Source organism: Taudactylus pleione, unplaced genomic scaffold (assembly GCF_031769625.1).
Source record: "Taudactylus pleione unplaced genomic scaffold, aTauple2 ptg000537l, whole genome shotgun sequence".
NCBI classification, from domain to species: domain Eukaryota; kingdom Metazoa; phylum Chordata; class Amphibia; order Anura; family Myobatrachidae; genus Taudactylus; species Taudactylus pleione.
In genome coordinates this window covers 10,729,680-10,740,135 of record NW_028284939.1, presented here as the reverse complement: position 1 = coordinate 10,740,135, position 10,456 = coordinate 10,729,680, and the positions used below count along the sequence as shown (strand labels likewise).

Sequence of the window (10,456 nt, the reverse complement as noted above, 5' to 3'; positions counted from 1 at the left end):
ATCATCGGCATTGCGAGGAAACCCTAAGGCAGGGTCTCAGCACTCGCAATGTCGAGTGGACTTCCTGCTCTAATAGAGCAGGAAGTCCATTACTGACATCACGAGTGGTGTCAGTAGGGCCGCCCACAAACGGCAGGAGTTCCTTCGGGATATGTATATAGAGAGGATAATAGCCACAATTGAGTGTTGTAACTAAAAAACACTAGTCTAAACACGCTGAATAAATCATGTGAAAATCTTTATTCTAAACAAAATTACCCTTGTGTCCAGGGAAAATGACATTCGGCAAATATATATCAGCAGTAAATTCATGGAAATGTAGAATATCATTAAAAACAGGTTAATCAATCATCAGACATTACTCTTTAAAATAAGGGAGATAGTGTACATAGGGGGTCATTCAGACCCGTTCGCGAGCAAAGGACACTCGCAAACGGGTCGATGTTCCCCCACTGCGCATGCGCACGACGGAAGGAGCTCCGTCGTGCGCATGCGCGAGACCCGGACTGCGACAGCCAAGCTGTCGCTCCGGGTCTCGCACCAAAGGGGGCGTGCTGTCGATGTTGAGTTACAGCACGCCCCCTTTGGTTGGCGTGCCGGGGGTGTGCCTGCCAGACGGAGGCGTTCCCATGGGAACGCCTACCGTCTGGAGCCGGCCCCACTGACATCACTAGTGATGTCAGTGGGAGTGATTTTGGCTCTGATAGAGCCAAAATCACTCCTGGGCTTGCGGCAGCAAGACCCTACCGCAGGGTCTCTGTCGCAAGCCCGATGGTCGCGATGGTCAAGACCATCATCATGGACGCTCGCATATGCTGTGGGTGGTCACCCACAGCTATGCGAGTGTCCAAGAGGACGCTCCATTTTCAGGGAGGAGGGCCCTGATTCAGAGCGAGCGCTCTGGTCAGAGCGTTCAGCTCTGAATCAGGCCCATAATACATAAAATCCAAATCGTAAAAAATTACCCTAACATTTTAGGGAAGCATAAATATTCAGTAATTGACCACCATTGGTCAATTAGAGGAGGACCCAGACCAGGAGAGGAACGTTTTATGCCTTGGGACTGTGGTACTGATTCAGAGCTGGACGCTATTTGCGGACGGTCGTTCCAAAAAAGGGGCCGGCTATTTAAATTGAGCGCTCGCTCATTGCGGTTTGTTGACACCTCTATGTCTGAGCGAGCGAACGAAATATGCGCTCGCTATTTTGTAAAGACGCCCCCTGGCCGCTCGCATCCTACGTCATCTCCGCTATTTTATTTCATTAATCGAGTACATCGAAAGGCATCTGAACTGCTCGCAGTGCTTGTGGTTGGATTTTCCTACCGCAATCATGCGACCAGTTCAGGCTAAGAAACAACCAAGTGACGTGGTCGATGACGCTGCTTTGTTAATTATGCACACCCTTAAAACGCCCGTTTTGACCGTTTGGCACGCCTGCGTTCGGATCTCCACTCCCCGTTTTCGAGCACCTTTCCCTGTTACCACCCACAAACGCCTCATTCTATCACTCAAGTTACCAGGCATTCGCTATTTTGCGAGCACACAATTTCCGACCGCAATGACTGGTTCGCGCATGCGTATTACAACCCATACACATGCGCAGATGTGCGAACATCACTCGGAGCGAACGAGCGGCCGCTTACGAGCGGCTCTGAATCAGGCCCTCATTTCCTATCCCCCTTAAATCGATTTCTGGAAATCTTCAGGGTCCGATGGTCAAGGGGTCCCGATGCATACCACCTGGGTATGTGTTCTCCCTACCTTTAATTATTGATAATTATTTATGCTTCCCTAAAATTTAGGATAATTTTTACGATTTAGATTTTATATATTATGTACACTATCTCCCTTATTTTAAGGGAAATGTCTGATGATTGATCAACCTGTTTTTAATGATATTCTACATTTCCATGAATTTACTACTGATATATATTTGCCGAGTGTCATTTTCCTTGGACACAAGGGTAATTTTGCTTAGAATAAAGATTTTCACATGATTTATTCAGCGTGTTTAGACGGGATCGGTATGAAATACCGCCGTACGCAACCGGCAACTGGAGATCCCAACAGGTAAGTTAGGTTATAACTAACCCTAACCCACCGTTTTAAGTGCCTAAACCTACCCCCACTTCCCCACAGCCTAAACGTAAGCCTCCCGGGAGGAGCCTAAACCTAACCGCCCTTTCCCTAAGTCCCCCCGGGAGCACCTAACCCTCCCCCCCGCGGCTGTCCACCTTACCTTCGATCGGTATGCCGGGCGTCGGGCTCCCGGCGTAGGTAAAATGACAGGCGTCGGGTTTTCGACGCCTGTCATTAGACCCCTGCCGGGGTTAGACAGTCGGGAAGCCGGCGGTAGGCATTTCGACCATCGGCTTCCTGACCGCATCCCGTCTAGACTAGTGTTTTTGAGTTACAACACTCAATTGTGACTATTATCCTCTCTATATACATATATAGTTGGTCTTTTAAGTGTGCGCCTTTGTAATATCCACATTTATCTTTTTACACATAACTCCTCCGGTTCTGTATAGGTGATAGAACTTAGGGTACTGCTGGCTGCTATCCACTTAGGAGCGCTCGATCAGGTGCATATTCTTTGTTCTTAATATACCACGGGCCATATTAGGGTTTTCCGTTGATGGCAAGGGCATAACTACCACAGGTGCATGGGGTGCAGCTGCTATGGGGCCCAAAGCTGAGGAGGGGCATGTTCTTGTTAAAGTTACATGTGTTATATACATTTTTCACGATCGTACGGTACATAGGGGCCCTTACAAACGTTTGCTATGGGGCCTTCAAATACCTAGTATCGCCCCTGATTGACGGTACTACCATTGATTGCCGATGGCTTCTAAACACTGATGGAAAAGCATCGATGTAGGTCTTCTGCACATACTCATACCTCCGTCGCCGACCTTCGCCAATGGCGGTTGTTGGCCGCTAACAGCAAAACTTTTTGCCATTGCCATCAAACCATCGATGGCTGTTAGTCATCATCAGTGGCCACCCCTGAACTGCGCAACAACTGCCACACAGTGGCAGTGCAGTCAGTCATGCTAGCTATCCGTGTCCTGGTCAGTAGAGATGATCACCTGGTGACCCTAGGCCTAGGCAGTCCATGTGACTGAGCAGCTGCAGGGACTGGAGCAGCATAGCTATAGGGAGCAGCTGTAGGGAGCTGGTAAAGAGATGTAGCAGTGGGCACTGCGGTGTACTGTAGGGAGCAGGTAAAGAGATGTAGCAGTGGGCACTGCGGTGTACTGTAGGGAGCAGGTAAAGAGATGTAGCAGTGGGCACTGTGGTGTACTGTAGGGAGCAGGTAAAGAGATGTACCAGTGGGCACTGCGGTGTACTGTAGGGAGCAGGTAAAGAGATGTAGCAGTGGGCACTGCGGTGTACTGTAGGGAGCAGGTAAAGAGATGTAGCAGTGGGCACTGTGGTGTACTGTAGGGAGCAGGTAAAGAGATGTAGCAGTGGGCACTGCGGTGCACTGTAAGGAGCAGGTAAAGAGATGTAGCAGTGGGCACTGTGGTGTACTGTAGGGAGCAGGTAAAGAGATGTAGCAGTGGGCACTGTGGTGTACTGTAGGGAGCAGGTAAAGAGATGTAGCAGTGGGCACTGCGGTGCACTGTAAGGAGCAGGTAAAGAGATGTAGCAGTGGGCAATGTGGTGTACTGTTGGGAGCGCTGCGCATGCGCAGGCCATTGCAGCGCCGTGTATGACGGGAGCGCGGTTCCGGGCAACGGGAGCGCGCACGTCGGAGGGAAAGCAGACTCCGCTGGTAACGCCGGGACTGGCCCTGTACATCGGGGACAGCGGGAAACACTATGAGCTTGGCCCCGCTCCGTGCCGTGATCCGGGCATATCGTGAGGGGGGAGAGCAGCGGTGACGTCACTTCCGGCGGGCGGGGTGTCGGTGACTGAACGGTAGGAGCGGCCCCGGTGGACGAGACACGGTGAGTGCGTGGCCCTGGTTAGCTGGCTTGTTGCACGGCGGTGTCGGGTCTTCCCTGTTATACTGAGTGCTCGCCATGTGCAGGGGGCACGGGGGGCGACATAGGGTGAGGCTGGTGCGGGGGGGGGTGTTAGTGCTGCAGAGGGGATCTGTGGGTGCTGTGTGCAGTGGTGCTGGGATGTGGTCACTGACTGATACAGGCATTATGCGTGGGGCATCGTTGTGAGGAGAGGGCAGGGGGAGCCCTGTCTGTGTGAGGAGGGGGCAGGAGTGGCCCTTGTCGGTATGAGGAGGGGGGCAGGGGGGGCCCTGTGGGTGTGTGAGGAGGGGGCAGGGGGGGGCCCTATGGGTGTGTGAGGAGGGGGCAGGGGGGGGTCCCTGTCGGTGTGTGAGGAGGGGGCAGGGGGGTGCCCTGTCGGTGTGTGAGGAGGGGGCAGGGGGGTCCCTGTCGGTGTGTGAGGAGGGGGCAGGGGGGGCCCTGTCGGTGTGTGAGGAGGGGGCAGGGGGGGCCCTGTCGGTGTGTGAGGAGGGGGCAGGGGGGGCCCTGTCGGTGTGTGAGGAGGGAGCAGGGGGGGGGGCCCTGTCGGTGTGTGAGGAGGGGGCAGGGGGGGGCCCTGTCGGTGTGTGAGGAGGAGGCAGGGGGGGGGCCCTGTCGGTGTGTGAGGAGGGGGCCACTGTGGAAGTACAGGGGGACGGGGTGCCACCTCTGTGTGGGGAGGGGGAGCTCAGGTGTTCTTGGTGTGTGCAGGGGAGCAAATGGAGCCATGGCAGTGACTGGAGCGGGCATTGGGAGTCGCGTCGATGTGAGGAGTCAACATGGGGGGCCGCGCTGGTGTGAAGGAGGGATCTGGTGGTTATATTAGCATTTGGAGTAAGGGGCAAATGGGATTTGTCTCAATATTAGGTGATATGGTGGGGTCTCAGAATTAGGGTGTAATTGTAGGGACAGCACATTGGGTTATAAGTATATTGGAATGTGACGTTATGAAGGGGGTTTGGGAAGAGGGAGACGGGGTATTCTGCGTTACCATCAGGTGGTTGCTCTCAGAAACCACCTGTAGCTCTCCCTGACAGATAAAGGTGTTTGTTGCTATTTGTGACAGTGTGGAATGAGGAAGTTTATTGTATTTTATGTTATAGGTTAGTATGTGCCTGGTAATGTATGGTGGGACTATGCCCATGTATAACTATGATGTGGACATCATTCAAAGGGGCTTACTTTGGGACCCAGTGGGAACATTCTGGTTATTTAGAGAGAGGATTGTGCTCTGGTTTATTTAGGTGATCTGCTCTGTTGGGTTACTTAGAGCGAGTGGGTGGGGGCTCCACCGCTTATGTAGGGAGACTCGGGTTATTTAAGGAATGGGTGGTATTTAAAAATGACATCGCTACTTGCATATTTTTGAGGGGGGGAGGGGGAGAGCGAAGCGTCTCGGTTCACATAATAAAGGAAGCAATTGAGACGGTCACATGCAATTGAGCTTATCAGTGATGACATCTGACTATACTGGAAGCCACTGAAACCATTGTAGATGCCACAGAAGCTGTAGTCAATACACGTTTTATGCAGATAAGGGTTCACATGCATATCTGGCAGATGTATACCTGGGCACGTAGTTTTAGCAGCCTGCTAGGTTGTGATCTATTGAGATTGCATTGTCCATTGGCATGATACGAATTCACGATCACCTTGCATTGCCACATAGTGAGCCAGTCACGGTGCAGGCAGGGCTGGGACATCCCGTGGGTCAGGGATCAACGCTGAACTTCCTAGCCCTCACCATCCGATAAACACGCGCTCTAATCCGGGCTCATGGCAGCTGGAGACCTGCTTACCTAGCTTTGCAGTTGCTCCATTTAGCATAAGAACGACCGCGTCACCGAGGTCTGTGCAAACTGTTGCTTCAACTATTGCTGCCACAGAGACTGCAGTGCTGAGCCCAGTGATCACATCGGCTTTATGTGCAATTAACGGGTAACGTAGTGCTTTCATTAGCAGCATTTGCCAGGTTGCGCTATGCCTTCAGCTGCAGTGTTGTTTGTCATCCTAAACACCCAGCTATTACATTATAAAGGCCATCGTACCTGTTGATTTAGTGGTGGACGAGTGAGGAGCGTTGGGTCCTATTGATTCTGTATGTAGATCATCTCCATCATATTTCCTCCACATGTGGTTCAGCAAAGAACTGATATCGCTCCGTTATTGGTATTACTACTTCCAGTATGCCACAGGCCTGACTGTAGTGCACAGAATGTTTGCAGTCTGGAGAATACTAGTAACGTCAGGGCTCGGAGCTTTGTGGAGGTGCGTTTGTTAGAGCTAATCACCATAAATGTGTTGTCTGTCTTGATTTGTCTATTTAGAGAAGTGTGGAAAAAACCCAATTGCGGCGCTAATTTAGGAAGGTAATGTAACCGTATTGATTTGGTTCGGTAATCCCCAGCATTTAAAAACCTTTTATTTGTGCATAGGTAATGCAAACATATATACTATTTACATTGTGCCTTTTCATTTCTCGAGCTTCCTGTATAGTAGAAACCGTTTGCATATAAAATATATCCCGCTTGGGTATCTCGTCAGATCAGCGATTCACATCCATTGTGTCAGGACACGTGCTTGTATATCGGTTACAGCATCTATCTGAGAAAAGGGTTAATGGAAAACTCAGATGAACTACTTTGAGATGCGCCATGGGGATTATATATGGACTATATTTTAACTGTAAGCAAAATAAATTGGCTGTAATTCACTTTTAGGCTTTAAGCTGTTCTCCGGTGTGTTCCTGGCGCTAGTTTTATCATAGCATTTGAACATGAATCTGTCACGGAAAAATGATTCATACGCCGTTTGCGTCATCAGGTGTCGAGACTCCATGGAGACTAGGAGCCAATGCTGTTGTTGATGCCATTGTAGATTAATAATGCAGACAATAGATTGGTTTAATCATCCATCGCAGAGTGCTAGATGTAATACCACCATAGGTTTCCGATTTGAGGCTCTCCAAAGTATTGAGTCCTGCCCTATCTTCAGCCTGTGAGGTCCCCTTATGGGATGTTTGTACAGGTGACCTGCTCAGCTGTTGGGTACTAATAAAAGTTTCATACCATACCGCTGCACAAGATTGATGAATAACTTTGCATGCGGAGGAATTGTATTTGGACTGTGCTGCATGCAGATTTGCAGATAGTAATGCCTCTTGTGTCATAAACTCTTAAAGTGTACCTGTGATTGTGCTGGTTGTTTCAATGTGACTGTGTGACTGCAGCCTGTCTGTCCACAAGGATCCAGTGACATCAGATACAAGCGACTGGCTGCAATCTCAGGTATGTTAGTTTATCTTATCTCTGTGAAGGCTAGGGCTTTAACAACTGTTGCAACTCCTGTCACATTAAAGTTCCAACCTGCAAGAGGAGACTTTATAATCACGGAAGATGACCTGTATGGTGGCGAAGAGGTTAATCACCGTCTTTCGGAAAGGATTTAATAGAAACGTAATGCCCTGGTCAGACTATGACTGGAAATGCCCTTGGAGTGTTCCTGTGCTTTGTCTTGTGTTTGGAAGTCACCGTTCAGTCTCAAAGGCAGGAAGCTGGCTAATTTTCTGTTACTCTCATTCTTAACTGACTGTCTTGCCTGCAGCCTGATCATCTCCTAATGAAATCCTTAAGCAGTTTTATATTGCAAAAAAAAAAAAATTGGAATAAAATAGTGGCCACAGAGATGTAAAGAAAAACCAAAACAAAAAACCTCTTACTGAATGATCGGGGTTAGTCATCTTTCCTTTGAAGCTGGTGGTGGATTTGCGAGTTTGTTATTGTCCAAATGCCCAAAAGCTTTTATTTCTTTTCATGTAAGAATAGCTTAAAAACATATTTTAAAAATAGATGAATTTCTCTTTAATGGGTTGTTTACACATTCAAAATTTTTATTTTATTTTGCTGTTTACAGTTGTACCACGTATATATTCCTGTTCATGGCTGTTTGTGTTGCTCTTATGAAAAATGTGCTTATCGTTGTTTGCGTAAGTAAAATCTTCAGCCTCCTCAAGTCTTCCTTTATAGTGATAAATGGCCGCGGTATTAAAGGGGAAACAACTCAAGGGATTGGAAACGCATGGAGTTTACACTAGTTTCATGTCTTATTCTGGAGTCCATCATTTAAGCCACCAGTGCATTTAATATAGAGGGGGGGAGGGTGGATTCAATTGGAAACGAGGGGATGTAGCTTCCAGGATGAGTGGCGGGAGCTATTTACTTGCCCAGAGGTGCGAGCAGAAATCCATGATAACTAGTGCCTCGGAGCTAGCTGCGGTGTTATCCTGTTCAGTATCAGTATCGTAACTGGCACTTAAGATGGAAAAGGCAGCTTACCATGACATATGGTGGGTACACACTACACGATATGCTCCCTGAGCGATATCGTGTAGTGTGTTCCCGGCAGGCTGTGCTCAATGTCGTTCATGACATTGAGCACAGCCGCTGAACGATATCATTAACGATATCGTTCAGCGCCGGGCTCTCTCCCCCATTCCCTGACATGCAGCAACCTGACGAGATCGTCAGGTTGGCCTGCATGTCAGCCCGATGAACGATAATGACGAACGACCCGCGGGAACGCGCATCGTCGTTATCGTTCATCTTTTTGGGGTTAAAAATGGACGATAAAGTGGACGACTGAACGATATCGTTATCGTTCAGTCGTCCACTTTATCGCCCAGTGTGTACGCACCTTTAGCCCCTCAGCATTAGTTGTGGTAAACTGTTACTCCTTAAGCTAATAGCGTTCTAGCTAGGCTGTTTTAGCGTGGCGCCGCGCCCTGCCTGATTTTAAAAGGGCAGAATGCGACCTTTTATTGGCGCCCTGCTAAAACAACATGGTGGGTGCCATCCCCCCGCCTGCGGGTGTCAAAAATTGTGGTGCAGCGATCACCGCCAGGGAATAGATGCCCGGCTCATGCGCCTCGCATCTATTCACAGAGACAGGAGAGCTTTGTCTGTAAGTGCCGGGTACGCCCCCAAGATTGATGACAAGAGGACGTGTCTTAAAGACACACCCATTTTCTTGTAGTCACGCCCCATTCTAGGTCCGGCGGCCTGGGTGCTCATTTATTATCGCCACCCAGGCAACAATTGAATCGCCTCTACTGAACAACCATCTGGCCGGGTGTCTCGCTGGCCGGGGGTCGCGTGGTGCCCCCCTCCCTGGCGGCCTGTGCAGCAAGCGTACGGGCGGTCGTATGGCATATCTGCTATTGGCTGAGCTGCACAGCCAATGTGATATGGCTGTGAATGACGTCGTTCACAGATATAGCGTCTGTACACACTGGCCGACGCGCACACGATATATTAAACGGACGATATGTCGGCCAGTGTGTACCCAGCATAACTTAAGTGCCGGGTTCAATGCAGTCTACTGAATAGCACCGTGCACTCATTCTGAGAGCTACACCCCCCCCCCCCACTTCTAATTGAATTCCTCCCATAGAATGGAAATAAAGTACCTGTCTCCTGGGTTGATGAGACCCTTTTGTAAGATAACTTGGAGTTTAACAAACGCCTGCTGAAACCAAGAAGGAAATGCTGCTGATATTCTAGAAATAAATGAAGTTGTTTTATTTTTTGCAGCTGCGATCATGATTTCGCAGCCTGATGACCTTAAATTAGGTTGATGCTCTTGGTGTGTTGTATCATCATCAAAGTTTATAAGGCGCCACAAATTGCGTAGTGCCGTACAGGCACGGGAACCATTAAACTGAATACAACAAGAGGCATGAACTGACATGTCATGTGAGAAGAGAGGATGTGTGCATTCTCCTAGCATGTATAATCGTACAGAGCATGTGCAAATCATGTTACGATCATACATTTGAAGATGGCACAAAGGATAGACATTGTGCGAATGAGTGGGTGACAGACGTGTACAGTCTATAGGGTGGTGGTTATATATGCTCCTGTATACAGGCAGTCAAGTGATCGGCCAATATTTTAGGTGCCCGTCGGCCAGTGTGTACCAGCGATATGTCTGTGAACGACTTAGTTCAGACATACCGCGTCGGCTGTGCTGCACAGCTGCTGGAAGTTATATCTGCAGCTGGGTCCGCGGGGAGGGGGGTGTGACGCGATCCCCGGCCCACGGGACCCGCGGTCAGGTGATGGTTGTTCAGCGTGTATGAACAACCTTCATCTGCAGATCATCGCACTGATGATCGGTGATAAATCGGCAGTAATCGAATCAGCCCCTTAGGGGACAGTTCAATTAAAAGCGATGTTGATTAGCGCTGGGAATGAGTAGCGGCGCTGTTAACGGGCGACTAGAGGATTTCTGCTCACACCCTCCTGAGGTGCAAACAGATATCCCACTAAACTAGTGCGCAATCGTGGTTTCGGGCTTAGCGTGTGCGCTGACAGTATCGCTGGCCGTTACTTTAGACACAGAATGCCATTTACTGTGACTAAACCCCCAGCATTAGGCGCTGTCACCTGCATCTACCGACTTAAT

The 10,456-nt window shown here is 49.4% G+C and overlaps 1 protein-coding gene across 1 annotated transcript in view; it reads left to right on the top strand.

The window, feature by feature from the left end:
• The first annotated feature begins 3,727 nt into the window (after positions 1–3,727).
• The window catches only part of GARRE1 (granule associated Rac and RHOG effector 1), a 76,637-nt gene continuing 69,908 nt past the window's right edge, over positions 3,728–10,456 (top strand). Inside the window, exon 1 of the mRNA XM_088451099.1 lies at positions 3,728–3,958. The gene's annotated coding sequence lies outside the window, so the exon portion shown is untranslated. The remainder of the gene's footprint in view (positions 3,959–10,456) is intronic.